We start from the raw sequence: 27946 nt of genomic DNA, 5'->3' as shown, positions 1-27946 counted from the left end.
AGGAAAAAGTCAAACAAGGAACAGGTAACAGGTCTACGACGTGGACCTGTTCCTCAGATTTGACAAAATTGTTTTTGCGTCGTGGAGCGGTCACGGACCGTTCTGACTCAAAAGTTATTTCGCGACCAAATATTTTAATTCACCTTTGCGTCGCGGATTAGTTTCCTAACAGTGATTTCTTGATCATTTCTTACGATTAACTATCTAAAATCATTCCTAAACATCATTAGATCTTTCCTATCACAAATCACGATCCTTGAATCCATAATTCAATTCAAGGAAAGTTAAGAGTCAAGTCAAGAGAAGTTAAGAGTCAAGTCAAGAGAAGTTAGGAGTCAAGTCAAGAGAAGTCAAGAGTCAAGAGTCAAGTTTGAAGTGCATTTCTTCAAAAGAGTATATCGGGACTATGTATTCCCAAAGAGTAAATGTTTTCACATTTAAACAAGAAAGGAAACTGAGATTTCCAAAAGAGCCTTTGAGCTAGTTTTCAGTAAAGAGTAAGAGTAAAGTTCATTCTTCAAAGATTATTCGGGAACTAAGTATTCCCAAGAGTTAAAATATTTTCACATTTGAGCAAGAAAGGAAACTGAGATTTCCAAGAGAGCTTTTAAGCTAAGTTTTTGAATAATTATCTCAAACCAAAGAAAGTGTTTTGTTTTTACAAACATATAAGCTAAATTATATTTTGAGAGTAATATTGAGTACCGATATGGGGACGAGCTTGGGTTCAGATAACTCACTTCTCTATAAACCATGTAGCCATCATGGGTAGTAAATGATCATACTATTTAGATGACTCCTTAAGATGCTTTTAGCATAAGCTACTGGATCCACTAAGTTAAGTGTTCTATATGACGGCAAAGTGTAGGACAGTTCTGGCAGCGTGGGCAAGACGTTGTATCACCACTTAGGCTCATAGTGGTGGTTGTCGGTTAGAGAAATTCCCACAGAAACTATATTACTTTATTATATGAGTAAAGTTGAGTTTGTTATTGCATTTTTCTTTAACGAACTAAGTTGTTTTCTACTGTTTTAAAAGATTTCTATATATTGCATGTGTTTTATTGCTTTATATTGAGTTAAGTTATTCAGGAGTTGAGTAAAGGCAAGGTAAGTGTTTCTTTCAGATTCTTTTTAAGCTTAAGTTATGTTTAGCATTCCAACTCGCATACTCATACATTTAATGTACTGATGCCAGTTGGCCTGCATCTTATTATGATGCAAACGCAGGTAATCAGGATCAGCATCCAGCGCATCGTTGATCCAGTTGAGCACTCAGAGTCAGTTGGTAAGCTTCCTAGCTTTCCAAAAGATCCTTTTATTGCTTTCAGTATTCTTGTTCATTTGGATGTCGTGGGTCTTGTCCCGATGTCCATCTCAGTTGTTTAGAGTCTTCATAGACAGAGTTAGTGATGTTAGTTCATGAGTCTTTACTTTTCCTTTTCAGTTAAGTTGAGACTTGAGTTTCCACTTTGGCAGTGAATTTTATTATAATACATTCTAAGTTATATTTTGAGTAGTTCAGTTTACTTGTTTTAAAAGTATTTATCTTGAGTAAGTAAGCCAGGCCAAGGGTTCGCTTGGGGCCATCAATGGTTCTCGAGTGTCGGCCACATCCAGGATGTAGGCTCGGGGTGTGACAAACTTGGTATTAGAGCATAAAGTTCAAGAGTCCTAGGGAGTGTATGAAGCCGCGTTTGTAGAGTCCTAGTTATCGGTGTGAAGCGCGCCACATCTATAATTAGGAGGCTGCGACGTTTAGGAAATTCCTTCACTTCTTTCATACTTATTTCATACGTTAGAGTTTTATCTCTAAAAAGTTTCTTTCTACCTCATGCTTGCGCGTATCTGATTGTGAGTTGGACTATTTTGAGAGTGCTTTCATGAGGCGTTTCTTTCCTCGTGAGCTAAGAGAAGCGAAAAAATAGTTACTGACATGGGGAGCAGGATGAGTTTATTCGTAGTTGGGTTGACTCGTCTGTCAAGTAAGGAAAGTAAGACAACCATGTTAATAGGTTACATGGGAATAACAAGACTGATGATCCATGTGCAGCAAGTTGACAAGAACCAGCTGAAAGATAGAGAAGAGTTTGAGAATAATAAGGCTAAGACATCAGGGAATGAATCCGGGCAGCAAAAGAGTAATGTGAACCGCTCTTCTTTCCAACATAAGCAGAAATGACCTTCTCCATCATCTGCTAGTGCACCTGCACTAAGAAACAAATGTGAGTACAATAGTCAGAATTCTCAAAACTTCAGAGCAAGACCTGCGCATTCGCATGGTAGTAAGGCACAAGGGGGTACTAAGACTCCTGCATGTGCTAAGTGTGGTAGGAGCCACTCAGGGATGTGTCGTGATGACTCTACTAGTTGCTTTCAAGTGTGGCCCGAACGGTCATTTTATGATAGAGTGTCCTAAGAGGAGACATAATAATGGTAATGGGGGTAATAGAGTCCAGTCTTCTTCAATTGCTCCACTAGATAGAGCTGCATCTAGATGAGCTACTTCAAGGGTAGGCGGAGAAGGAACCATCTTTCTGTTATCGCTAGTCGCCGAGAGAAAGAGGATTCGCCAAATGTTGTCACTGGTATGATCCAAGTATTCATTTTGATGTTCTTCCTGAGCAACTTTTTGAGCCTTCAGTGTTTCTACACATGATGGTGAGTCTATTCTAGCAGAAAGAGTCTATCGTGATTGTTCCATTTCCGTCAATCACAAGAGTACCATGGCTGATTTAGTTGAGTTAGACATGATAGAGTTTGATGTCATTCTAAGTACGGACTGGCTTCATGCTTGTTATGCATCAATAGATTATAGAACTCGAGTTGTTAAGTTCCAGTTTCCAGTGAACCAGTTATAAAGTTGAAGAGTAGTTCAACAGTGCCTAATGGTCGTTTTATTTCGTACCTTAAGGCGAGAAAGTTAGTTTCCAAGGGATGTGTCTATCACTTAGTCCGAGTTAATGACTCTAGTGTTGAGATACCTCCTATTTAGTCAGTTTTAGTACTAAAAGAGTTTCCAGAAGTCTTTCAGATGATCTTCCCGGAGTCCCTCATGAGAGAGAAATAGACTTCGGTATAGATATTCTTCTAGATACTTGTCCCATATCTATTCCGCCATATAGAATGGCCCCAGCTGAGTTGAAAAAGCTTAAAAAGCAGTTGAAAGATCTTTTAGACAAAGGTTTCATTCGACCAAGTATCACACTTGGGGTGCTCCGGTCCCATTTGTGAGAAAAAAATATGGTTCCATTAGGATGTGTATAGATTACCGTCAGTTGAACAAGGATACCATCAAGAATAAGTATCCTCTTCCAATAATCGATGATCTTTTCGATCAGCTTCAGGGTGCTACTTGTTTCAGTAAGATAGACCTCAGATTTGGCTACCATCAGTTGAAAGTACGGGAATGCGATATTCCTAAGACAGCATTCAGGACCCATTACGGTCATTATGAGTTTTTGGTCATATCCTTTGGTTTGACCAATGCGCCTGCAGCATTCATGGACCTTATGAAGAGAGTTTTCAAACCTTGTTTAGATATGTTTGTTATCGTCTTCATTGATGACATACTAATCTATTCAAGGAATGAAGAAGATCATGTTAGTCATCTCAGAATAGTTTACCAGACTCTAAGAGATAGAGAGTTGTATGCCAAGTTCTCTAAGTGTGAGTTTTGGCTTGAGTCTGTGGCATTCTTAGGCTACATTGTGTCTAAAGAGGTAATTAAAGTTGATACTCAAAAAATTGAGGCAATGCAGAATTGGCCTAGACTCACATCTCCAACTCATATTAGGAGTTTCTTGGGTTTGACTGACTATTATAGAAGGTTCGTAGAGAGGTTCTCATCTATTTCGTCTCATTTGACCAAGTTGACTCAGAAACAGTGAAGATTCAATGGTCTGAAGCTTGTGAAAAAAGCTTTCAGGAATTGAAAAGGAGGTTGACTACTGCCCTAGTATTAACGTTAGCAGAAGGTACACAAGGCTTTGTTGTATATTGTGATGCATCCAGAGTTGGTTTGGGTTGTGTATTAATGCAGAATGACAAAGTTATAACTTATGCCTCCAGACAGTTGAAGGTTCATGAGAAGGATTACCCAAACCATGACTTAGAGTTGGTTGTTGTAGTTTTACTTAGAAAATATAGCGCCATTATCTTTATGGTATTCATAGAAAGAGCTTAATCTCAGACAGAGGAGGTGGTTAGAATTACTCAAGGATTATGACATGAGTATTTTTTATCACCCAGGGAAGGATAATGTTGTTGTTGATGCCTCGAGCAGGTTGTCTATGGGTAGTACCACCCATTTTGAGGATGATAAGAAAGAGTTAGCATAAGAGCTGCATAGACTTGCACGACTCCGATTTTGACTAAGGGATTCCATAGAAGGAGAAGTAGTGGTGATGAATGGGGCAGAATCATCAATAGTGTCAGAAGTAAAAGATAAGCAAGACCAAGATCCTTTATTGCTTGAATTAAAGGCAAGTGTTCAAAAACAAACAAAGTGATGGCTTTTGAACAAGGGGGATATGGTGTTTTGAGGTATCAAGGTGGATTGTATGATTGATTTCAAGGGTAATTGGGATGATCACCTACCTCTCATTGTGTTACTTAGAACAATAGTTACCATGCTAGCATCTAACTAGCTCTATATGAGGCTCTTTATGAGAGAAGATGCAGATCTCCTATTGGATGGTTTGAAATTGGTGAAGCTGGGTTAATAGGACCAGATTTAGTTCATCAAGCTATAGAGAAGGTGAAAGTGATTCAAGAGAGGTTGAAAACGGCACAGAGTCGTTTGAAATCCTACACTGATGTTAGGAGAAGGGAGCTAGAGTTTGAAGTAGATAATTCGGTATATCTAAAAGTTTCACCCATGAAGGGTGTTATGAGATTTAGTAAGAAGGGGAAACTTAGTCCCCGGTATATTGGCCCTTACAGAACATCCAAGAGGATTGACAATGTAGCTTATGAGCTAGAGCTACCACAAGAATTAACAGCAGTCCATCCAGTGTTCCACATCTCCATGTTGGAAAAGTGTATGGGCGATCCTTCATTGATCATACCAACTAAAGATATTCCGATCAAGGATAGCTTATCTTATGAAGAGATTCTGGTTCAAATTTTAGATCAACAAGTTCGCAAGTTGAGAACAAAAGAGGTAGAATCAGTCAAAGTTCGTTGGAGGAATCAGTTTGTTGAGGAAGCTACTTGGGAAGCTGAGGAGGATATGAATAAGAGATATCCACATCTCTTCGAATCCGGAGAAGTTCCAAATTAAGGTACTAATCCTTTTCTTGGCTTTTATTTATAAGATTAGCATGTTGTAATTGCATTGCTTGTTGGGTGTTTGAGTTGAATGTTAAATGTTACACCCTTAGCCTACTTAGAGTAATCTCATTCGAGGACGAATGTTCCCAAGGGGGATATATTGTAACATGTCATAAATTGAAAGAACTAGAAAGAGCTAGAATTAGAAAGAGTGATTTTTGGAAATAATAAAAATCTGGAAATTAGTTAAGTTAAGTTAAGTTTAAGTTTTTGGTCAACTTCAAACGACCATAACTCCTAGCTCAGGATGTGTTAGGTGTGTTTCCAGATATCGTAGGAAAGATCTTGGAATAATCTTTCCAACACAGTTGATTTTACGGGATTTCGAGTTCATATGAGTGAGTTATGCCCATTGGAAGTTGGGTTGTTCTAATAAGGAAAGTCCAATGCGGATTTTAGAAGGGCATTATGGTCTTTTCACCAGCCAATTAATTAACTTCGTTTTTGGTAATTAAGTTGGAGTCGAAACTGATTGGATTCAGTTTACGCTTTTGAGAAACAAGTTAGGGTTTTGAGAGAAGAGAAAAGAAGAGGAGAAAAGAGGAGAAGGAGCAAGAAATCGTGAAAGTTCTTGAAGCTAGACTCAGATTTCATCAAGGGGTGATCCCTACGAGGTATGTGAGTCTTTCATAGCATTGGGTTCGTTCACCCACGCGCCAAGCATGTTTATTTCTGCGAAGTTTGTTCTAGAAAGTTGAAAGTTGATGAATCTTGAATAGTGTTCTTGAAATTGGCCTTTGTTCTTGAGTTAGGTTGAGATTGAGGAGTCCCTTAAGGTTAAAATTTTGTTTTCTTGAGTTGTTTCAGTTAGATTCTTGTGTATACATACTGGGTATCTGAATCTAAAGAGATATTGAGAATAGTAGTCGAGTTTAGGCGAATTGGGACTGGAAAACGAAAAAGGAAAAAGTCGGACAAGGAACAGGTAGGAGGTCCGCGACGCGGACCTTTTCTTCAGATTTGACAAAATTGTTTTCGCGTCACGGAGCGTTCACAGACCGTTCTGGCTCAAAAGTTATTTCGCGACCAAATATTTTAATTCATCTCCGCGTCGCGGAGTACTTCCCCAACAGTGATTTCTTGATCATTTCCCATAATTAACTATCTAAAATCATTCCTAAACATCATGAGATCTTTCCTATCACAAATCATGATCCTTGAATCCATAATTCAATTCAAGGAAAGTTAAGAGTCAAGTCAAGAGAAGTTAAGAGTCAAGTCAAGAGAAGTCAAGAGTCAAGTTAAGAGAAGTTCATAAAGTTTTCCAAAAGTCTTTTACAAATGTTTTAAATTTGTTTTAAGACTTGAGTTTTGAGTTGAGTAAAGAGTAAAGTTTGAAGTGCATTTCTTCAAAAGAGTATATCGGGACTATGTATTCCTAAGAGTAATGTTTTCACATTTAAACAAGAAAGGAAACTTCGATTTCCAAAAGAGCCTTTGAGCTAGTTTTCAGTAAACAGTAAGAGTAACGTTCATTCTTCAAAGATTATTCGGGAACTAAGTATTCCCAAGAGTTAAAATATTTTCACATTTGAGCAAGAAAGGAAACTGAGATTTCCAAGTGTGCTTTTAAGCTAAGTTTTTGAGTAATTATCTCAAACCAAAGAAAGAGTTTTGTTTTTACAAACATATGAGCTAAAGTATATTTTGGGAGTAGTATTGAGCACCGATATGGGGACGAGCTTGAGTTTAGATAACTCACGTCTCCATAAACCATGTAGCCATCATGGGTAGTAAAGGATCATACTTTTTAGATGACTCATTTAGATGCTTTTAGCATAAGCTAGTTGATCCACTAAGTTAAGCGTTCTATATGACAGCAAAGTATATGACAGTTCTGGCAGCGTGGGCAAGACGTTGTATCACTACTTAGGCTCATAATGGTGGTTGTCGGTTAGAAAAACTCCCACAGAAACTATATTATTTTACTATATTAGTAAATTTGAGTTTGTTATTGCATTTTTCTTTAACAAACTAAGTTGTTTTCTACTGTTTTAAAAGCTTTCTATATATTGCATGTGTTTTATTGCTTTATATTGAGTTAAATTATTCAAGAGTTGAGTAAAGGCAAGGTAAGTGTTTCTTTTAGATTCTTTTCAAGCTTAAGTTATGTTTAGCATTCCAACTTTCATACTCGTACATTTAATGTACTGATGCCAGTTAGCCTGCATCGTATTATGATGCAGACGTAGGTAACCAAGATCAGCATCCAGCGCATCATTGATCCAGTTGAGCACTAAAAGTCAGTTTGATATCCTCCTAGCTTTTCGGAGGATCCTTTTATTGCTTTCAGTATTTTTGTTCATTTGGATGTCGTGGTTATTGTCATGACGTTCATCTCAGTTGTTTAGAGGCTTCATAGACAGAGTTAGTTATGTTAGTTCATGAGTCTTTACTTTTCCTTTTCAGTTAAGTTGAGACTTGAGTTTCCACTTTGGCAGTGAATGTTATTATAATATTGTCACGCCCCAAAGTATAGAAGACGCGACTGGCACTCGACACCTTATGCAATCGAGTTAGCCACATAAACATACCAACTGATTCAACTGAGGGCTTAGAAGGTCAGGCATCATAACATCTAAAATACTATGAATGAACCCTTAAGGTACTAGCTATCTGACAAGGCTACCATGAAGATATACACACATACATACATATCTATACATGCCAAGCCTATGTGGCTGGAAGCTGCAGAGAGAAACCCAAAATACGGTGTCCACAATAGCCTCTATGAGTGACATAAGCACTGGTCGGAACAAGGCCCCGATTATACCCAAATTGTACAATAAAAGTAACATCTTATGGATGCTCCAGGAATAAGTGGAGCTTACCAACTCACAATTGAACCTCGAGTCCTAGCAGAGGGGTCAATTAGAATCCCTACCTGCACCAGCACGCACGAAACAAAAATGCGTCCCCAGGCAACGGGACGTCAGTACGAATAAAAATGTACTGGTATGTAAGGCAGAAAATAGAATAATAAATAGTTACTGTAAAAAGGGGAATATAGATACCACCTGAAACAGAAACTCTGGTAGCCTCCATGGCTGACATTAAACATTATATAAATTAAATATGCATGGTATACTCGTATAATCGTATGTTGTGATTATATATATATAGATGCAAATGCATGTCATACCCAACCAAGTGCTAGCAATGGTGGTGCCTTCCGATAGCGAACCGAGATCATATTCGCCAACTTGTGGCCATCTGTGTCTCATACATATAAATATAGGCAATAGGCCCCATACCTTCCGATTATAGCTCAGAAGTAGAATGTATATCATGTAATGTCATGGATCTGTAATGCATTTGTTACCTGAATCATGCTGCCAATCTTGGCTCATTGGTACTTTTGTCTTCATAATCTCGTAATCACTTTCGTATCACATGTAAATATCTCGTGAAACTTATATACTTGTAGATTGAACTGGAACACTTAACTTGGATTTAGAAAGGCAACTTAAACTTGAGAATGTTCATAAAGAGCTTAAAGTTCTTCACTTAGTATCTACATATGCTTCCTTAGTGGTTCGTAATAGAAAGTATTTCAGAAAAACCCGTACTTTAGTAGTTTAAACCTACAATTTATATTTAAGAGTTTTGGAGACCGATGTTTTATTTTAAGTTTTCAAAAATATAAATTAGCGAGGAAGGAGGATTGATTTCAAATTCATATTGTTCATCTCTAATCTTTTTAAGTTACTAACCTAAAGAAGAATAAGTATATGTACACATGGACCTATAGTCAAGAGAATCAACAAAATGAGATAAAGACGCCAAATACCCTGTCTAACCGAACGAGTGAAATAGCAACATAATGGAGTCAAAAAAATACACCAGCTGCAATATCAATGCCTTTCACCAAAGGTCTTTCTAGTAATAGAGTAGTAAAATAATATTTGACGATTTAGGATTCCAAAATTTGTGCTCAAAGGAAGTACAGTGCTTAGCCTTAACATACCTCGATTTTGGGTCTTGTTGTATCAATATGGATTGTACCCCCTTCCTTACAGTATGTAGTTTATAGAAAATCATGTCACACAACCGTTACAGGCAGAATATTAACACGTCAGGGTCAAAGTAGCAATTTAGAGCTCACTAGCAGAGTGATTAGCTCGCCAAACCATTTTTAAATGTATTCTTCATTACCTTCTCTTCTCCAAATTAAAACCTCAAATTAATGACATAACATACATTTTTGCAGCAGCAATTAACAAGTGGAGGCCTACGCAATTGTCAACAACAACCAAATAGAGTATGCCTGCACAATAATTAAAACTTGACGTATCACCACACCCCTCTTTTCCAACCCAAAATAACCATAACCAAATCCTAACCACGAGTCTTCAAACCATTAAATCCATAAAAAAAAGTATAATACAATCCTATAATTGTTCAATATAACCATAATAACTTGAACTCGCCGCTTCCTATCATCATCCTATACGTTTGTCCAATAATTACATTTGGAGTCATGTCTTTCTCTTCATATGCAATAAGAGCTTAAAAGGACAAAACATAAACTTAAACTTGATGGAGCTTGCAGTACATTAACATGTCTTGTCTATAACAAACAATCTCCTTAAACGCAAGACGTTGAACCAAGAAGAAACAATTTGAAAATTGCAATGCAATAATAGAACCAACGTTACACTTATTTATCTTATAATTAATTACCCATCTATACTTCTTCTCTTCCAGACTCATATAAACAAGAACCACACACATACAAAGCATTTCCAAAAAAATTCCAGCAACAACAACATAAGAAAATACTTGAAAAATAGGCCAACATCACATAACTATCAAAATACGATTTTCCAGCCGTCTATTCGAGTTCTTGCTTATATAGCGTAGCCATAACTTGGACTCACTCAATAAAATGAAGGGTGAGAATTAATTATTACCTTCAAACAACAGCAACACCACCTAAAAACGAGACTCTTTCACCACGAAGAATCCTTCAAATCACAACCAACGAGGAGGAAAGAAGTAACACAATCTCTATGAACGTTCCGATGGTGAAACCACGTTGAAATCTTGTAAATCTTTTCTTGGATGATAGGGGAACCTTTAGAGAGGATTTATGACTGTTTTCTTCTTATTTTGGTCGAAAAAAATGAGATAAAACGAAGGGAATCTGATATTATAAAGCTAAACTGACATAGGGGCTAGGGGCCCACCTTCACGTGCCTGCTTGTACAGCCTCACTAAAATCTAAATATCTCTCAATCCTGAAGTCGTATGAACAAATGGTTTAGTGCGTTGGAAAGTAGACTCGTAGACCTTCGATTTCATATATTGGGGTTCTTCTAAAGCTTTATAGATTGGGAGAAAAGCTCCGAGACATTTAACCCAATTTTCAGAAAAATTATCAAAGAAACTTGCTCCAACTTTTGCCAACTTTTTATTTCTCAACTTGCTTGACTTCAAAACTTAACTTACGATCATTGGGCGACTATATCACATTATAAAACATCCTTATTAGCATATAAGACACTCTTTGTCTTATCCCCAAAGGTACCGGTTAACTTAAGCGTTCTGAACGGGCGGGCTGTTAAAATAGACATTCTTTAACTCGAACTTGTTTAAGGGCATCCTTGACCCATAACGTTAGTCTAATTCTTTGATTTTTTTACCTCCCCTTTGCAACCTTATTCTCCTGAAATGATACAGCAAGTCATATAAAGCCTCATACACTCATTCAATGATACACATATTATGTGAAAGAACCACGGGGTCTCACAAATACATTCTAGGTTAGCAGTTCAGTTACTTGTTTTAAAAGTATTTATCTTGAGTAAAGTCTTCTGCTGAGTAAGTAAGTCAGGCCAAGGGTTCGCTTGGGGCCAGTAATGGTTCTCGAGTGCCGGCCACGTCCAGGGTGTAGGCTCGGGGCGTGACAAAATCTCAAGTCTTATTTGTCACAGTTTACTAAGTTCGAAATTTGAGGTACCACATAAGAAAGAGTTGCTGAACAAATTGTAGCAAATCATTCATCAAATCACACTCGTATTTTCCTCTAACAATTTTCATCATATACTTACTTCAATAATTATTTTTGTCATCTTAGAACACTAATACCCTTCGAATTAACCTACATATTTTATTTATTAAAAAAAGACTTATTTCCTACGAAGAGTCACAACAATTTCAACGTTCATGTTTCTTCGGTCATGAATCACAATCATTCACTCCATATAAATTATTGAGGATCTCTTATTGTGACAATTTGAGATCATTTTCATAAATGATTCATCCCCAATCCATTGATATGTTTCACTGAAGTTCTTAGGATTGAAATTTAGGTATGAGCTTTCTATTAACGAAGAAAAGAAGAGAACAGACAAATGTGCAATTAACTGTGAACTTTTTTGTGTCTTTAATTAATTTCCTTTGTGTTTTCATTCGAGAGAGAATTTAATAATTAATGTTCACATAAAGAGTGAATAGTGACGAATACGCACATTGTGGATTATTTCTTCTAATAAAATTAATAGATCAAGTGGTGGAAGAGACAATAATAATAAATAAATATTAAAAAAGACACATGATTGGGGTAAGATATTTCTTCTTTTTTTTTTTTAAATTTTTTTACCCTCAAACGAAGGAGTTTCTTCTTAATTTTGATGAAATAACCGGCATCAACGTAATCCATTGAATTAATATTTTTGATGTTAAGTCTACTATTTCAAAAATAGATTTTCACTACTTATAATATGATAATATAGCCATGATAATAATTTTTTTAATAGATATTTAAGTAAAAAAGAACGGAGAAAGTAAAGTGTTGGAGGCATGATATTTCAATCAAATGAAACATTGGAGTGAATATAGCATGAACATATATTTTCGTCTTCCTTCTTTATTGGCTATGAATTGTTCCATATATTTTTTTCTTTTTTATTTTTATATTGAGTATGAATTTTTTTAAGTATGAATTTCCTATTATTTTGTGTTCATTTGAATCTGAGAAAATGTTGTCACAAGATACACTCCTTGCTAGGTATATAATTAAAAATAGATAAGAAAATAGTGATTCATCATAAAATGATCTTAAATCAATTAAAGATTCTATAAATAATACTTTAAATATTATTCATCTATTAGTTTTTGTTATTGAAATAGTTTGATATTTTATATCACGATACAACTTCTATAAGATACTAGATACTTTCATTAGACAACAACTATATGATATATATGCGGCAGAAAAAAGGAGAAGACTACAATTCCGCAAAGATAAGGTAGAAACTTAAAGAAATGAAATATTTTTCACCATAGGTGATGTTATTCATATATTAATGTTAACACTCAAACCTCTATTTAACCATCATTCATTATAACAAAATGTCATTGTAACATCCTAATTTTCCTTAGAACTAATCTTTGATGTTATATTTTTTTTGTCTTTAGAACACTCTATTTATAACAGTGTTGACATTCACTATAGAAGTACACTTTTGTTTTTGTAAATATGATAGCGTTACTCACATATTAATTGAGTGATAATATTGTGTAAAAGATATATTACGTATAAAGATAAAATATTAAAATATTTATGATAATCGTTATTACTTTCCAAATATAGAGTTCTCTATTTTTTCAGACAATCAACTCCAACCCAATTCTCTATTTTACTCTCTAAAAAAAAAAAAAAATTCTCTTTCCTCAATATTATATTATTATTTCTATTTCAATTTTATTTTCCTATTTCAAATAATCACCCCTATAATCTATATAATGTTCATGTAATATAAAATTTTATTCTTATCAAATTCTTCATTTAATAAAAAATATTTTATTCTAAATTTCTAAATAACATAAATTGCAACAAATATTATATATAATACATATAAACGAACAATTCAAATCATTGATGAAATACAATTACATAATAAATATTGCATCTTTGAAAAAGTTATTTTAAATTTTACATAGATATTCAACTTTCAAGACTATTACGTTTCTCCCATTATGCTCTATTAATGCATTACGGAGTTCAAAATGAGTAATCTTTTGTCCTTATTTTATTTATGCGTAGCTAAAAATTGTTTAAATTAACAATTCCATTTGTATCCAATTATTCAGTATACTAATTTACATTCCTTATTCCATTTTGAACTATTGCATCAAGTATTTTCGTGCTCATTAAAAAGTGTAGTTTAATAATTTATCACTATAACATAAAAGTGGATTGTTGGAATTATCATGTAAACTTTCTGCATTCTTCATAGTGAAAAGTAATTATAATTTTAAATTACATATTTAAAGTGACAAAAAAAAATTTAAAAAAAAAATCAAATTAGAAACATTGTCAATTCGGGATGAAAGTAGTATACTTATCAATAATATGTTTTTAGATATTATATTACTTGAAAAATAATTACAAATATTAGACAATTAATTAGTAGTCTTATTTAATATAAATAAAATTAAAATGATTTTAAATTACATATTTAAAGTCCTATTTTTTTTAAATAAATAGAAAAATTATTAATTTGAGTGGAAGTAGTAATGTGTCAATAATATATTTTTAGATGTTATATTACATTAGAAAATAATTGCAAATAATAAAGAACTACTATTCACCTCTCTATAAATAGAGTATAGAGGGCAATATAGAGGGGGGTTGGAGTGGACATTCTCTATTTTACTCTCCATATATTTGGAGAGTAAAATAGAGGTGGGTTGGAGATGATCGTATGAATATTTAATTAATGGTTAATTATCCGAAAGGTCATTTTCGAAAATTTTGAATATTCGTTTAAATAGAATTAATTAATTGATAGTTAATTTTTAAATAACCAATTTTAGTTAATACTTAATGAGTTAAGTTTATAATTGATTTAATACCATAAACCACTTGACCCATATAGGGAAATAAATTATTAGAGTTAAGAATTTTTGGGTCATAATTTAAGAAAAGAAAAAGAGTCATAAAACACAGAAGAATAAGGGAAGCTAAAAAGGTCGCATCCCTGCGTTCAGGTAAGAACTCGAGTATTAGATGTCTTTTTTACTAATATGCTAGAAGAAAAACATTCTTAATATTAAATATTATATTAATATAGGACGTTTGGTCCTTATAAAACTAGGGGACAAAAACTAGTGAGGTAAATCATGGCTTAACAATAGCCAAGTATTGAGAAAAGAATTGGATAAAAAAATGCGTAGATATATGACTTTAGATAACTGCTGCTACTGTTTTCGGTGGTTACTTTTTTAGCTTTGGCAAATCTTGTTATGAATATATGATGATGTCGTTCTCAATTTTTAATATATCATGTGTAGGTGATTAAATATTAAAGGTGTTTTATTTTATAATACCATTAAGATTATGATATTAGGGGAATTAAGACTTAATTCTAGGCTTAAAAATTTAGAAACAAAAAATATAAGAATTGACATGTTAATTGGTATCATGATTAGAAACTTGATTTTAGGTTTGAGTTAGTTTTTAAGTCAAGGCTAATCATATAGTAACTTGTGTGTGGTTAGTTTAGAAATCTTATGGTGATTATTTATTTGAACATGCCATTTGCATTGGTTCTGAGGCATGGTTGTGACAAGTGTTATGTGAATTGAGGAAGAATAAAAAATTAGAGAGGATGTACCATTTCGAGGGACGTGTCGCCCACCGCGACGGATACTATAATTCAAGGGACGTGTTGCATACCGCGACGGATTCAATTATCGAGGGGCGTGTCGCGCGCCGCGACGGATACTATAATTCAAGGGACGTGTTGCATATCGCGACAGATTCAATTATCGAGGGACGTGTCGCACGCTGCGACAGATGCATGGATAGATATGTACCCCATGAGTTACAGACTGAGAGACAGCGGGTGTGTATCGTTAGATCAAGCATGCATCACTATACTTGATATTGCATTTCATTGCATTACATATCTTTATCACTTGTGAACTTGTGAGTGCCTTTCTGTGGAACTTGTGATTGGTGACGTGATCTTATGTGTTGCTGATCTAATTGTAGAAGTGACGTGGTTGAATTATGTGCTATGTAAATTATGAACTATTAAGTTGGATTGGTTTTCTTGAGGTTGTAGTTGTAGAGGTTCGGTTGGGGTGTAAGGAGTGCCCGTATTCTATTCCTTTAGCTTGTGTTTAAAAGTTTACTTGCTGAGTACCTTGTGATTTGGTACTCACCCCTTGCTTCTACATTTTTGTAGGTTGCGACCCCAAATCTTTTTATTCTCTTCTTGTTCGAGGCTTCCTCTGGAGATTTGCGAGGTAGGTGTTTGTCATCTCAATAGCCTTCTTACTCCTATTTATGATTTTGTTCTACTTGAGACATAACGTCATTTGAGACTTACGTATTTTCTTTCGATTCCATTGTATTACTTTAGAGGCTTGTGCACGTGACAATCAAATTTTGGAGATTTAATTAAGTTGACTTGTTATCAGTATTAATAATTGTTATTAAACTTCTACTTTTATTTTATTTCTACACTTTATCGAAATTATTGAGTTTTAGGCTGACTTGTCTTGGTAGGATAGGACGAGTGCCCTCACATCCATTTTTGGGTTGTGACAAAATGGTATAAGAGCCCCAAGTTCATAGGTCTCACGTGTATACAAGCCGAGTCTATTTAGAGTCTCAAGGATCAGTATGAAGAGGTCTGTACTTATCTTTGAGAGGCTATGAAGACTGTTAGGAAACTTCCTTTTTATTCATTCTTTCTTAACGTACGTGGTACCTTCTTTAGTACTGAGCTATCGTATGTTCTTTTGATAGATAGCGAGGACTAGGGCTACTGTTACTGGTGGTAGAGGGGAGGAAGTTCCCAAGACAGTTGTTGAGGCCCCAACTAGGGGTAGGGGTAGAGCCAGAGCTAGAGGTCGTGCCTGTGGAACGACACTAGCTAGAGGTCGTGCCCGTGGGGTAGCACCAATGAGGGGCCGTGCTAAAGAGGTCTCTCTAGAGCATCAAATTGATGACAGAGAGGACCAGGTTCCTCTAGAGCCTACATCCACACCTTTGCTTTAGAATACCATACTAAGGGTTTTGAATGTGCTCGAAAGCTTTTCTCAGGGTGGTGGTGCGCCCGACACACCACAAGGCTCTCATACTAGAGTGGGGGCTCACACTTAAGATCACCAGCAAGCTCCAGTTATTCAGGACTCGGTGTGGCAGCCACCAGTGGATCCCGTGGTTGGGAATGATCTTACATCAGCATTTAAGGGTCAAGTTACGCCGCCGGTTGTTCTCACAGAGGATGATCAATGTAGGTATGAGAAATTTCGGAAGATGGACCCACCTCAGTTTCAATGTGGGAAGAGCGAGGACGCTCATGAGTTTCTGACTATATGCTGAGAGTTGCTAGAGGTGGCTGGATTAGCTGAGTCACAGGGGATTCAGTAAGCTACACTCCAACTTTGTGGGCCAGTGAGAGAGTGGTGGAGAGTTTATGGGGTCTTTGCCAATTGGATCTCCTCTAGTGACTTGGGAGATATTTTCTAGTGCCTTTCATGACCACTTCATCTCTTGGAGTGTGAGAGAGGAGAGCCATTTGAGAAAAAAGTTGAGTATTTGAGTTCAATGAAATTTAATTCAGTTTTTAAGCTTTTGTATGCTTGAGTTAGTCTTCCGCTTGTAGTCAGCCAGGATGAGGGTTCGCTTGGGGACCAACAATGGTTCTCGAGTGCCGACCACATCCAGGGTGTAGGCTCGGGTCATGACAAACTTGCACTACTAGTAAAAAGGCTTATGGCAATAGTTCTGAAACCTTTGCAATAGATAAGATAACCGTTGCAAATAGACCTATGGCAACGGTTGAGGGACCGTTTCATCTGATCGCGTTACGATAGGTCTATCGCAACGGTTTTGTGCAACGGTAGGAAAATAGTTGCCATAGATTTCTCTATTGCAACGGATATGAACTCGATGCCATAGCACAATCTATAGCAATGGATTTTTAGCCAAATGTAACGGTTTCTAATGTGTTGTAATAACATTTTATGGAACGGTTTTTGAAACTATAGCAACGGTTCAACTTGCATATTGCAATGGTTATTTGAACCATTTGCAACATTTTGGTAGGCTATTGCAACAGCCAAATGGCATATTGCAGCGGTTCAATATACCAAATTATATTAATTTGATTGTAATCATTATTTGTATATATAATAAAAATATAGCACATAAAAATTTATAAAACTCTTAAAGTAATCTATTTTTGGTTCAACAAACACAATATTTAAAATAACAATCAGAAGAGTTACAATTAAAGAAACCAATAACTAGCTCCTCCAACAAGCCTTTTCAAATCCTCTCTATATATAGTTTCTCTATTTATACAGTTCTTCTATTCATAACTTATCTTTACATTTCTGTTTACTATTAAGAATGTCAAAATACTTATACTTGCACTCCAATTTTACTTGCTCGTTGATCACTTGTGGTCGAGGCTTTTACTAATTCCAGAATGCATAATTCATGGCCATCCAATAAGAATCTGCACAAACAATAAGTTTATATAATGAAGCATGTATATATTCAACATTTGAAATTTAAAAACAAAAATTGTAATTCCTAACTAATTGAATAGGGTAAACACTTAACTCAAAATTTTAAACAAGGGTGGAAATAAACTGACACTCTATCTGTTCATCCATACAGTTAAAGATGAATTATTCCAGCTAGTTCAAGACCACCATGTGGACCATTCTCGTAGGCATATTTTATACGAAACAAAATGTTATGTGTAGCCAGATATGCAAGAGTTAACTGAAACATATCAACTTCAATAGTTTAAAAAATTTGTCATTTAGATGGAGTAGGAAACACAAATAAACTTGACAACATGTATATCTTGAAATACAAGAGAACTCAAACTTTGAACCATGGCTAAATACAACAATTGACAATTTTGAAAGTTAAAACACCTTTTCTCTTCAAGACTTTGAATTCATTCACTCAAGGTGTTCTTGAGGTACAATATGGATATCACTAGATTTTCAAATAGGATCAAAACAAGTTATCAGATGTTAGCCCACATTTAGATAAACACAAATCTGGACAATTTCATATTTTGATTAAAAATAGGCATATGTTGCCTTTTGAAGTAAAGAAATGACTTTTCTAAGTATGAAGTTCTAAATATAAAAGACACAGAGATTCATTGAAGTCAAGCATGTTTTAGGCTTAAAAATAAACAAACAGTCTCATAATTATCAAATGGTAAATTTCATTTAAAATCTTTATGTCTTGTGGATAGAACTCTAAAATTGTAAAGCTCAAGAACTCACCATAAACTCATCCTAAGACCTTAAATCTTTTCTAGATAAAATGAGCAGCAGAAGCAGATCATTGTGTCTCAAAGCATGACCTCCAAGTGTGTAACATAAACGGAACCACAAAACCATAAAAGAGAAGTGTATAAACCATAATTTCCTTCAAGCTAATCAATTCAAACAAAGATGTTGATCACATATTGCTAAATGAAAAACAATGACGATTTGATCAAAATTGACATTATTATCTTTTTGAGTAAGTGAATCATCTTACTCTCAATCACACATGAATGACAACTAACAAATTTTCATATTCTTTACAGAAGCATGAAGTCACTTGAATTTCTAGAATTTCAAGGGAAAAAAGAGATGATGTAGACCTATTTTGTGGAAGCAAACTGAGGTAATTTTCTTGGAGTCCCCAAATTCCACTTCGACTCTGCTTTTCACTGAAGTTCAATCTCTATAAAATGAAGATCAATAAAAGAAATTTAAATTTTTTCACTACATACTAATAATTACAAGTTTAATAGTTGAGCTATAGTTATTTTAGAAAGTTACCATGTTATTAGAAAGTTATCAAATTACCTTTCAAAAGTAAATAATGCATTCTCAACAACTAATACATAGTACTAATTAATAAGCAACATACCTTCATAAGTTAGATAGTTATTTGACTAGTTAGAGATATTATTCCAAAATTACTTCACTAAATAGTTTCTACTTTCTAACTCCTCAGTTTCAGAGAGTTATATTTAGACCACTACTACAGTTTCAAGTTCCTTAACAAGAGAGATTCACAAGGTATTATATTTTCACCTATCAGATTCTTTAATCTAGTATAGAGGATTGTAAGAAATAAGAATTGTCTTTCATGCATATATATCCTATAAGTATCTAGTGAATGGTTTGGGGCATGAGTGTGGTGCTCCTACATTTTCAACTTCGAAATGACCTGGATTTCTTTTGGTAAGAAGTCGTCACAAATATCATTTCTAAAGTAAGGCAAAAAATGAGAAATCTGAATCAGATTTTCAACTCACATTAGTTTCGTTGTTTGCAAGTACTTTCATTATGTATGTTGTAGTCAATGCACTGCCCATTTTATTTGTTATCAAGATAGTACCAAAAATAAAAGGAAGAACTTTGGAACAAATCCAGGCTACTATTAATGCATCATAAAATACCTTAGCAATTAACACCTCGATCGGTTCATCTTTTCTACTGAAATTTACTCCATCAAATAGCAAGAGAGTTGGTTGAAACTACATTCAAGTGTTTTTTGCATCATGGATTACATTCTCTATTTTTCAGACACAAGCTTAAGAAGCCGCAAATATTGCAAACTCAGTATTACATTCCCTGTGATATTTTTAAAGGTAAATTAGGGAACCATCGTCAATACTATTGACCTACAAAATGTTGATAATATCTTCAATAGTATTTTTTTTCTCAAATATAACCACATAGAGATTTGACCATACCTTGCCAATTGTCGGAAACTCAAGCTTATAAGCAGGACCTGCAAGATCAGCTATCATTGTCATTTCTCCTTGTTGTGACTAGTATGAATAGCTCTTCTAGTGTATCAGGTAATATTATTAGCTTCACATTCTGCTCCTGCAATAAATTGATGTTGTTTCTCATGTGAATAATAACTCTCTTCTTGATGGATTTCCCCCCAATTGCACCAGTTTGACTTCTATTACCTGAATAAGAACAGCAGGGGATCTCATGGATGCTTTTGTTTCCTCCACGTTCTGTGTCGAGTTGATCTTCTTTCCAACTTCTTTCTGGTAGACTCGGAGCCATTTTAATATGCCCCTTGGGAACTACATAATGATCAAGAACTATATGGTGTTCACGTCCACCACTTTCACTTTCATTTTCAACTTGTTTCTTGGTTCTAGCTTCTAAAGTTTGGATATTTATACTAATCAGATCGCTAAAATTGGTTGGCGTATCTTTCTTAGAAACATGAGAACAATTGTTGAAGACTAATCTTGGATCGCTTTCCTCGTCCACATTATCAAATCCTCCAAATCCTTGCAGGTTTTATTTATCAAAAAGAAAAAGGATAAAAGAAAGTTGAGCGTATATTACAACTTTTCTCATTATAGTTGTGTGTCGCGCAATTTGTGATCATATCCTTGTACTCATACCTGAAAATGATTTCACATTATAATCTGTTCATCTTCTTGATTGTCACGAAGAATGTTCAGAAATGTTTTCCTACTCAGACATAAAATTTGAGAAATTTCAGTTGTTGTAACAGCATATGGTTGTGGCCTTCCAAGTAAAACACCTATTTCTCCAAATGATTCTCGAGCAACAGCCTTCCCAATGATCTGTTTTTGAACATATTTCAGAAAAATAGTTAAGGCTAATGTGTTTGAAAATGAATGTGTTATACTTACTTGTTCACGTCCATCGATATCTACTAGAAGATCCTGCAATAGTATACATATTAACTTCAAGTAATTGTTCCCAACATATTAACTTACCAATGCTCCTGAGACTATTATGTAAAAATTTGTTTGAGACTCAGTCTGTAAATCGCATCTTCCTTGGAAGGATAGTATTCAGCTTCCATTTCAGGAACCTTAAAAGCAGGAAATAAACCATTGAATATACGTTGTATACGCCAAGTGAGAAGGGGATCAGAACAATGTAGAACAATAAATTACTAGTTGGAAAACAGGTCCCAGGAAATGCCTCGGAACAGAGTGACATTTTGAACTATTGGTAAAAACAGGTAATGTGCAATGCTTGATCTGATAGCTTTTGGCAGAACATTCATGGTCTCTTTTTGTTGATGAATAATTATTTTATAATTCATGAGCATATACAAGTCCATTTCAAGAAGACATCAACGAAGGATCAACTACAAAATAGTCACAACACAAGCTACATTCTATTATAACAGGAAATAGACCTAAAATCATGTCAAACAATAGCACTTCTGATAATTTAATGGAGCAAAAAGAAGAGGTACTTCAATAATTAGAAGGAATCAGTAAAGGAGAAAAGAGGAAAATCAGAAGTATGATGATGATATCCAAGAAATTATCCACCCATGGAACTTCACAATAGCTCATATACATCGATAAAACGGAAAGAATCCAACTGAGAAATGCGGAAAAAAAAAGAGGAGCACTTACAAGTTACAGCCATGGCTATAGCTCAAGTGACCATGGCGGACTCGATCGGAGGCAGGAAGCGCTGGCCGGAGTAGATGGCATTGTGCTCTGGATGGTGATGATTGAGAGAGAAAATCACTTTTCGAACCAGTATCAAATTTTGGTACCAACCAGTAGCAAATTTTAGTTTATTTCATTTTTATGTTAATGTATCTCTTGCTTCCTGTTGCTCTAACGTAAATTTTCAACAATAATGAAAGTGTATTTTTGACATCCTACTCAAGTGAGAAGTGAAATCAATGAAGACTTCATCAATGCAAGGGTATTCAAACCCGATTGAATAACTCATGGACAAGAAATACAACATTAATGTCAAGTTAAATATGGTCTAGAGTAGTCAATTTCATCATAACTCCAACAAAACATTAAACCCACAATAGCTACAATTTAATGGAAAAAAACCCACAATCAGAGAAATACATCAAATACACTAACCATACCCAAAGATTAAAGACAAAAGACGAGATTCAAGAATAAAACCTCAAAAGCCTAAACTTGTAGTTTCTTCAGCTATAACCTCAAAGATTGAAGAAGAGAACCTCCAGCAGTTGAAGAAGAAAACTTCTAGATTTCTTAGATTTTACAAGAAAACATACAACCCTCTATTTCCTTAGATTTCACAAGAGGTTTGAAGAGAAAAATAAGTTTAGATTCGAAATCAAAAATGGGTTTATGTTAGCCCTAACATGAGAGAAATGAAGAACTTACCTGCAATGCTCCCCAACTTCTGTGTTCGATCGATCTGCTATGAATGGATGAAAAATTAAGTTAAAGAGAAGAACAGTGACAACTTCTGTGTTCTGATAGTTGAATAGATGGGAAATGAGCTTAGCACATGTTTGACTCGTTTGTATCAATATCTGATAAAGAGAAAAATAAATTGTATTTCAAAAATTAGTTAAAAATAAAATAGAATGAAAATCTTTTGGCGGTTCATCCAAAATAAGAGAGGGAAATTACGGAGGGATTTAATAACAGTTCCAATAGAAAAAAAATTAGCATTAAATGTTGTCATAGATGACTTTATGGCAACGGTTCTGTCAACCGTTGCAATATGTAGATCTATTGCAACGGTTTTCACACAATGGCAACGAATTTATTACCTAGCTGTAGCAATAATACCCAATCCTTTTTGGCAACGGCTCAAACCGTTGCAATAGACCCTCTATAGTAACGGTTGCTTAAGCATTGCTAAAAAATCTATTGTCGTAGGCCTTATTTCTAGTAGTGTTTGTATCAGAGCACAGAGTTCAAGTGTCCTAGGGTGTCTATGAAACCGTGTCAAGTAGGATCTTGTTTATGGTTGTGAGGGCCTCACTTCTATAAATGAGGGACTATAGACATTTAAGAAAAGTTTCCTTTCTTTCATACTCTTAATCATGCAATAGAGCAATGTCATAGAGACTCATTCTGACTCGTGCGTTCTCATGTCTATTCGACTACCCCTCATACTAGAGGTGGTTGAAAAGTAAAGTCATTTCTTTATCAATGAGTTACTCTTAGAAAAATCTTGAGGAAATCATGAGACTCTAGAGGGGCTTGAGAGAAGCCCAGGAGTGAGTTAAGTGTTGAGTTTCAAAGAAATGCGCTCATGTTCATATGAATCGTGCGTTCAGACTAACAACGAGTTGTACTCTCTTCTCTAAGCCATGTTTCAGCTGAGATCCTTATGAGGAAGTATGTTTAGAGCTTGGGTAGTATTTTCATCGCAAAAAGGTAGCATGAGTTATGAAATTATGAATAGTAGTAGTGAAAGTGCCCAGAGTTAATCTATGAAAGGGAAATAGCGATGGGGCAGATTATGTTATTGCAATCATGCACTCAATCAGCCATAAGGGATGAGTTCATTATGGTCAAATAAGGAATAATAAGGTTGTAGAGAGTTCGTGATAGGATGAAGAGTTGCGAGTCAAAATGTGGTAGAGTATATTTTAACCATAATACAGTTGATGCCGATGTGGCATCGTGTTAGAGGAGGCTAAAAATATGTGTTGAATAGAAGTACAGAATATTCATGAAGTGATAGATCTAAACTAGGCTTATGATTTGTTTGAGAGGGTCATATAGAACCGATTAAGTAATGAGGTATAATAAGTGAGCAAATAGTACTTAAGTTGTGAAAAGGGGATGTAGACCAGTCTAGAGATGATGGAATAGGTCCATAGCTTCCAAGTGTCAGCTTTAGACCTAAGGGGGAGATGATAAGATGAGAAATCAAGTCCAGCGTTGAGAATAAGATAGTAATGAGCTTAAAAGAGTATGGGAGATATATTTTCAGAAGCCCTTTTAGTAGTGGAGTGAGGTTAGAAGGAGATGAGCAATGTCCTCATCGTGATAATGATGGTATGATAATTCCACCTAAAGTTATAAATGAGGAGGAAGAGGAGGAAGAGGGTTTGCTTGGGGACCAACAATGGTTCTCGAGTGCCGGCCACGTCCAAGGTGTAGGCTCGGATCGTGACACTCCACTCTCGCTAAAACATATGCATTGTAATTTATGAATTTCTAGCTTAACCATTTTATTATCGCATCTAAATCTCTATATACATTTCTGGAATTGATAGGCAATATCATTTTACGTTTTAAATAAGATATACATACATATAGACTATGCAGTGCCACCTTCAGTTACAAAGCTGTGATGAGACTGAAGGAAGAGGCAAAAACAGATGAAGTAAATCAACTTTTCATTCAAAGCATTTGAGCTCCGTATTCATACCATTCCATTGTACAACTCCCCTTAATTTAAGGAGGAAACATTTTGATGTTGAACATTAATCTTCACTTTGATTTACACTTAGCTTCTATTGTAATAAAGTTGTTGTGTAACTGCTCTTACTTTTCTTTTAATATGATATGTTAGTAAAATTTAGTATGTCAAATTTAACTAGCAACAATTTTGCATTAACCTCTTCCTACCATTAAATGAAAGCCTAATCACAAGTTGTTGGAGTGTCTCAAACAATGACACTTTAGTTTACTGACGAAAATTAAAATCTTGATACATTTTATACTAATTTCAACTAGGTTTCTGGTACCTGGTATTTATTATTTTAGCTTGTAGCTAATAGATATGTTGCAGTTTGGAATGACATACTTTCAAGTAGTGGAAGCAATATACTCTGTGAAGCATTTTTGGTATGATTTTTGATTGGCAGAAACTAGGAACTAAGACGACATTTCAATCACCTTAAAGCACGGGACTTACGTATCTAGTATTTTAAAAGTCTCTTATTTATGTTGGTGATTTTGGTTAATTCAACACTCCCATGATATTATAAAAAAAAAGAAATAGATAATTACTCGTAGATTTTTTTATATGTATAAATTGACTATTTGATAATAATGATTTCTAATCTGCTATCACAATTTAAAATATATTGAAAGTGTAAATTAAAAAAAAATCATATATGGTATCAACGTTTATTATTTAGATTTATATTATTATTATAAAAATAAATTAAAGTAGTATTTTAGTGTTTATTATTTAGATTTATATTATTATTATAAAAACAAATTAAAGTAGTATTTTAGTGCCTTTGACATTTCATAATTTATCCTTTGACTTTCTCGTTTCAGCTGGGGCGGACCTACAACCAAGTAAGGGAGGTCAACCAAACACCCTTCGCCAAAAAATTATACTATATATAATGTATGTAGGTACAACGTTTTCCAATATATGGATATAAAATAAATTGAACACCCATAAACATGATAAGGCTGGTAGTTTGGTGGTAATTGTGCTCATTTATGTCTTTGAGGACTTAGGAATGGCAATAGGGCGGGTTAGGGCAGGTTGGGGCGGGGCAAACCTTCACCTACCAAGATTTTGACCCGCCCTACCCTGCCCCATTTAACATTATTTAAAAATTTGTCCTACCCTAACCCACCCCGCTAAGACCTGCCTCACCCCATTTATGTTATTTTCCATTTTTCTTATATATTTTTTACTTTGAAGAATGAATTTTCATTTAACACCTTTTGACAAACTTTTTAAGTTTTAACACTAGTACTGCAATTGTTTTACAAATATCTGCTAAAATTATAGTTTTTCATCAAAAACTTTATTTGCTGGTCATATTTAATTACAGTATGTCAAAATAGATTCATAATTCAAAACATATCAAAAAGTTTCATAGCGTAGTGACTTTGATACTTACTGCATTGGAATATATTCTAAAAGCTATACTTTTTGCTAGCCAAATTGCAGAAATACCTCTACTCTTTTGTATTCGCAAGAAACCCGAAAACAATCCATTACCCGTCCTGCCCCATTATGTATTTTAAATAAAGGGAAAAGGGTCAAATATGCCCCTAAACTATTCGAAAAGGTCTAGAGATACCCCCGTTTAAAGTTTGGCTCACTCGTGTCCTCGCCGTCCAATTTTTCGTCTAGATATGCCCTTATGGGAGTTAAATGCCAAATGGAATTGCCACGTTATTTTTACATTACCACGTGGCATTTATATTAAAGGGAAAATGGTCAAATATACCCCTAAACTATTCGAAAAGGTCTAGATATACCCCCCTTTTAAATAAACTACCCGACTTGTTTTCAACAAATTTTTTTAAATTTTTATTTTTTTGGGTAAATTCCGAAAATGAGTAATTGACTAATAAAAAATAGGAAAAATATGAAAAAATATATATAAAATTAACGCCAAAAATTCACAAATAAATATAGTAACCTTAAATTCAACAATTTTTTTTAAAATTTTTTTTTTTGTGATAAATCACGAAAATGAGTTATTGATTAATAAAAAATATGAAAATGACTTTATGCTGAATTTTTAGGTTATATTTTTCATATTTTTTATTAATCAATTACTCATTTTTGGGATTTATCGGAAAAAAAAATTAAAAAAATTGTTGAAATTGTTGAATTTAAGGTTACTATATTTTTGTTCATATTTTTCCTATTTTTTATTAGTCAATTACTCATTTTCGGGATTTACCGAATTTTTTTTTGTTGAAAATGGGTCGGGTAGTTTATTTAAAAGGAGGTATATCTAGACCTTTTCGAATAGTTTTGGGGTATATTTGAACCTTTTCCCTTTAATATAAATGTCACATGGTAATGTAAAAATGACGTGACAATTCCATTTGGCATTTAACGCCCATAAGGGCATATCTAGACGAAAAGTTGGACGGCGAGGGCACGAGTAAGCCAAACTTTAAACGGGGGGTATATCTAGTCATTTTCGAATAGTTTAGGGCATATTTGACCTTTTTCCCTTAAATAAATAATATTAACCTGCCCCGCCCTATATACTTATTCCCTTCCCTGCCCTATTAAGAGTGTGCCCCGCCCTGCCCTTCTCTGCCCTACCCCAACTGCCATCCCTATAATTGAGGTCCCCAATCTGTTTTTTAATCAGAAAACCACAGAAATAGCCACCCCTTTCTTCTTTATGTTTCTAGCCTTAAATTTTGCTTAACCTAATAATTAAGATTATATTATTTTCTTTATATTTTAGATCCATATTAAGTGAATTATTAGGTATAACACTCTCAATAAATTATTTTTAAAGGAAAAAATTAAAGATTACTATTCACTATTATACTTTTGATTATTTCTAAACTATTCTTTTATAAAACGTAAAATAGTTAAGACTCTTATTTAAAGAAAAGGTAAATGTGAAAAAAGAAGTTTCAACAATTTCTCCCGAACTTTAAAACATTCAGTTATTTTGAATCATGAAAAAGGTCTCAACAATTCACTTAATATGAACTAGAGGGAGTTTATTCAACTAGTAGCTAAAATTATTTTTATTGACTCTTCTCCATTAGTTTTGATTTATACCATTAATATTTTAATAATTTTAAGTTTTAGTATGATTTAGTTATTAAGTGATATGTAATTTAATTTTTAAATTTGGATGTACCCACTAATCAGTAAAATTTAAAAAATATTTTGTGCATCCACTCTGCTAAAAAACAAATTATCGACTCTTTTAAAATTTGAACACTCTCAATGAAATTAATGACTCCACCACTACGTCTCATCCTAAAACTTGATTAATAATTACTAAAACCATATAAAGTAAAACCTCTACAAATTAATATAGGTGGGACCATGAAATTTTATTATTTTATAGAGATATTATTTAATCAATAAATTAATATTTATTAATTTAAAGAATGGTTTG

At 34.3% G+C, this 27946-nt stretch overlaps 1 protein-coding gene and 1 pseudogene across 3 annotated transcripts in view; one reads left to right on the top strand and one right to left on the bottom strand.

Annotated features, from left to right (window-relative positions):
- Positions 1-27946, top strand: part of LOC125821735 (MAP3K epsilon protein kinase 1-like) — a 602763-nt gene that overhangs the window by 207950 nt on the left and 366867 nt on the right. The gene's annotated exons all lie outside the window — the stretch shown is intronic.
- On the bottom strand, positions 20772-21190 carry LOC125821755 (potassium channel KAT1-like; annotated as a pseudogene).

This window comes from Solanum verrucosum, unplaced genomic scaffold (assembly GCF_900185275.1).
Source record: "Solanum verrucosum unplaced genomic scaffold, falcon-dt-bn FXZP01000210.1, whole genome shotgun sequence".
In the NCBI taxonomy this organism is placed as follows: domain Eukaryota; kingdom Viridiplantae; phylum Streptophyta; class Magnoliopsida; order Solanales; family Solanaceae; genus Solanum; species Solanum verrucosum.
Note: the sequence above shows the minus strand (reverse complement) of the source record. Positions and strands in the feature narration are given on the sequence as shown.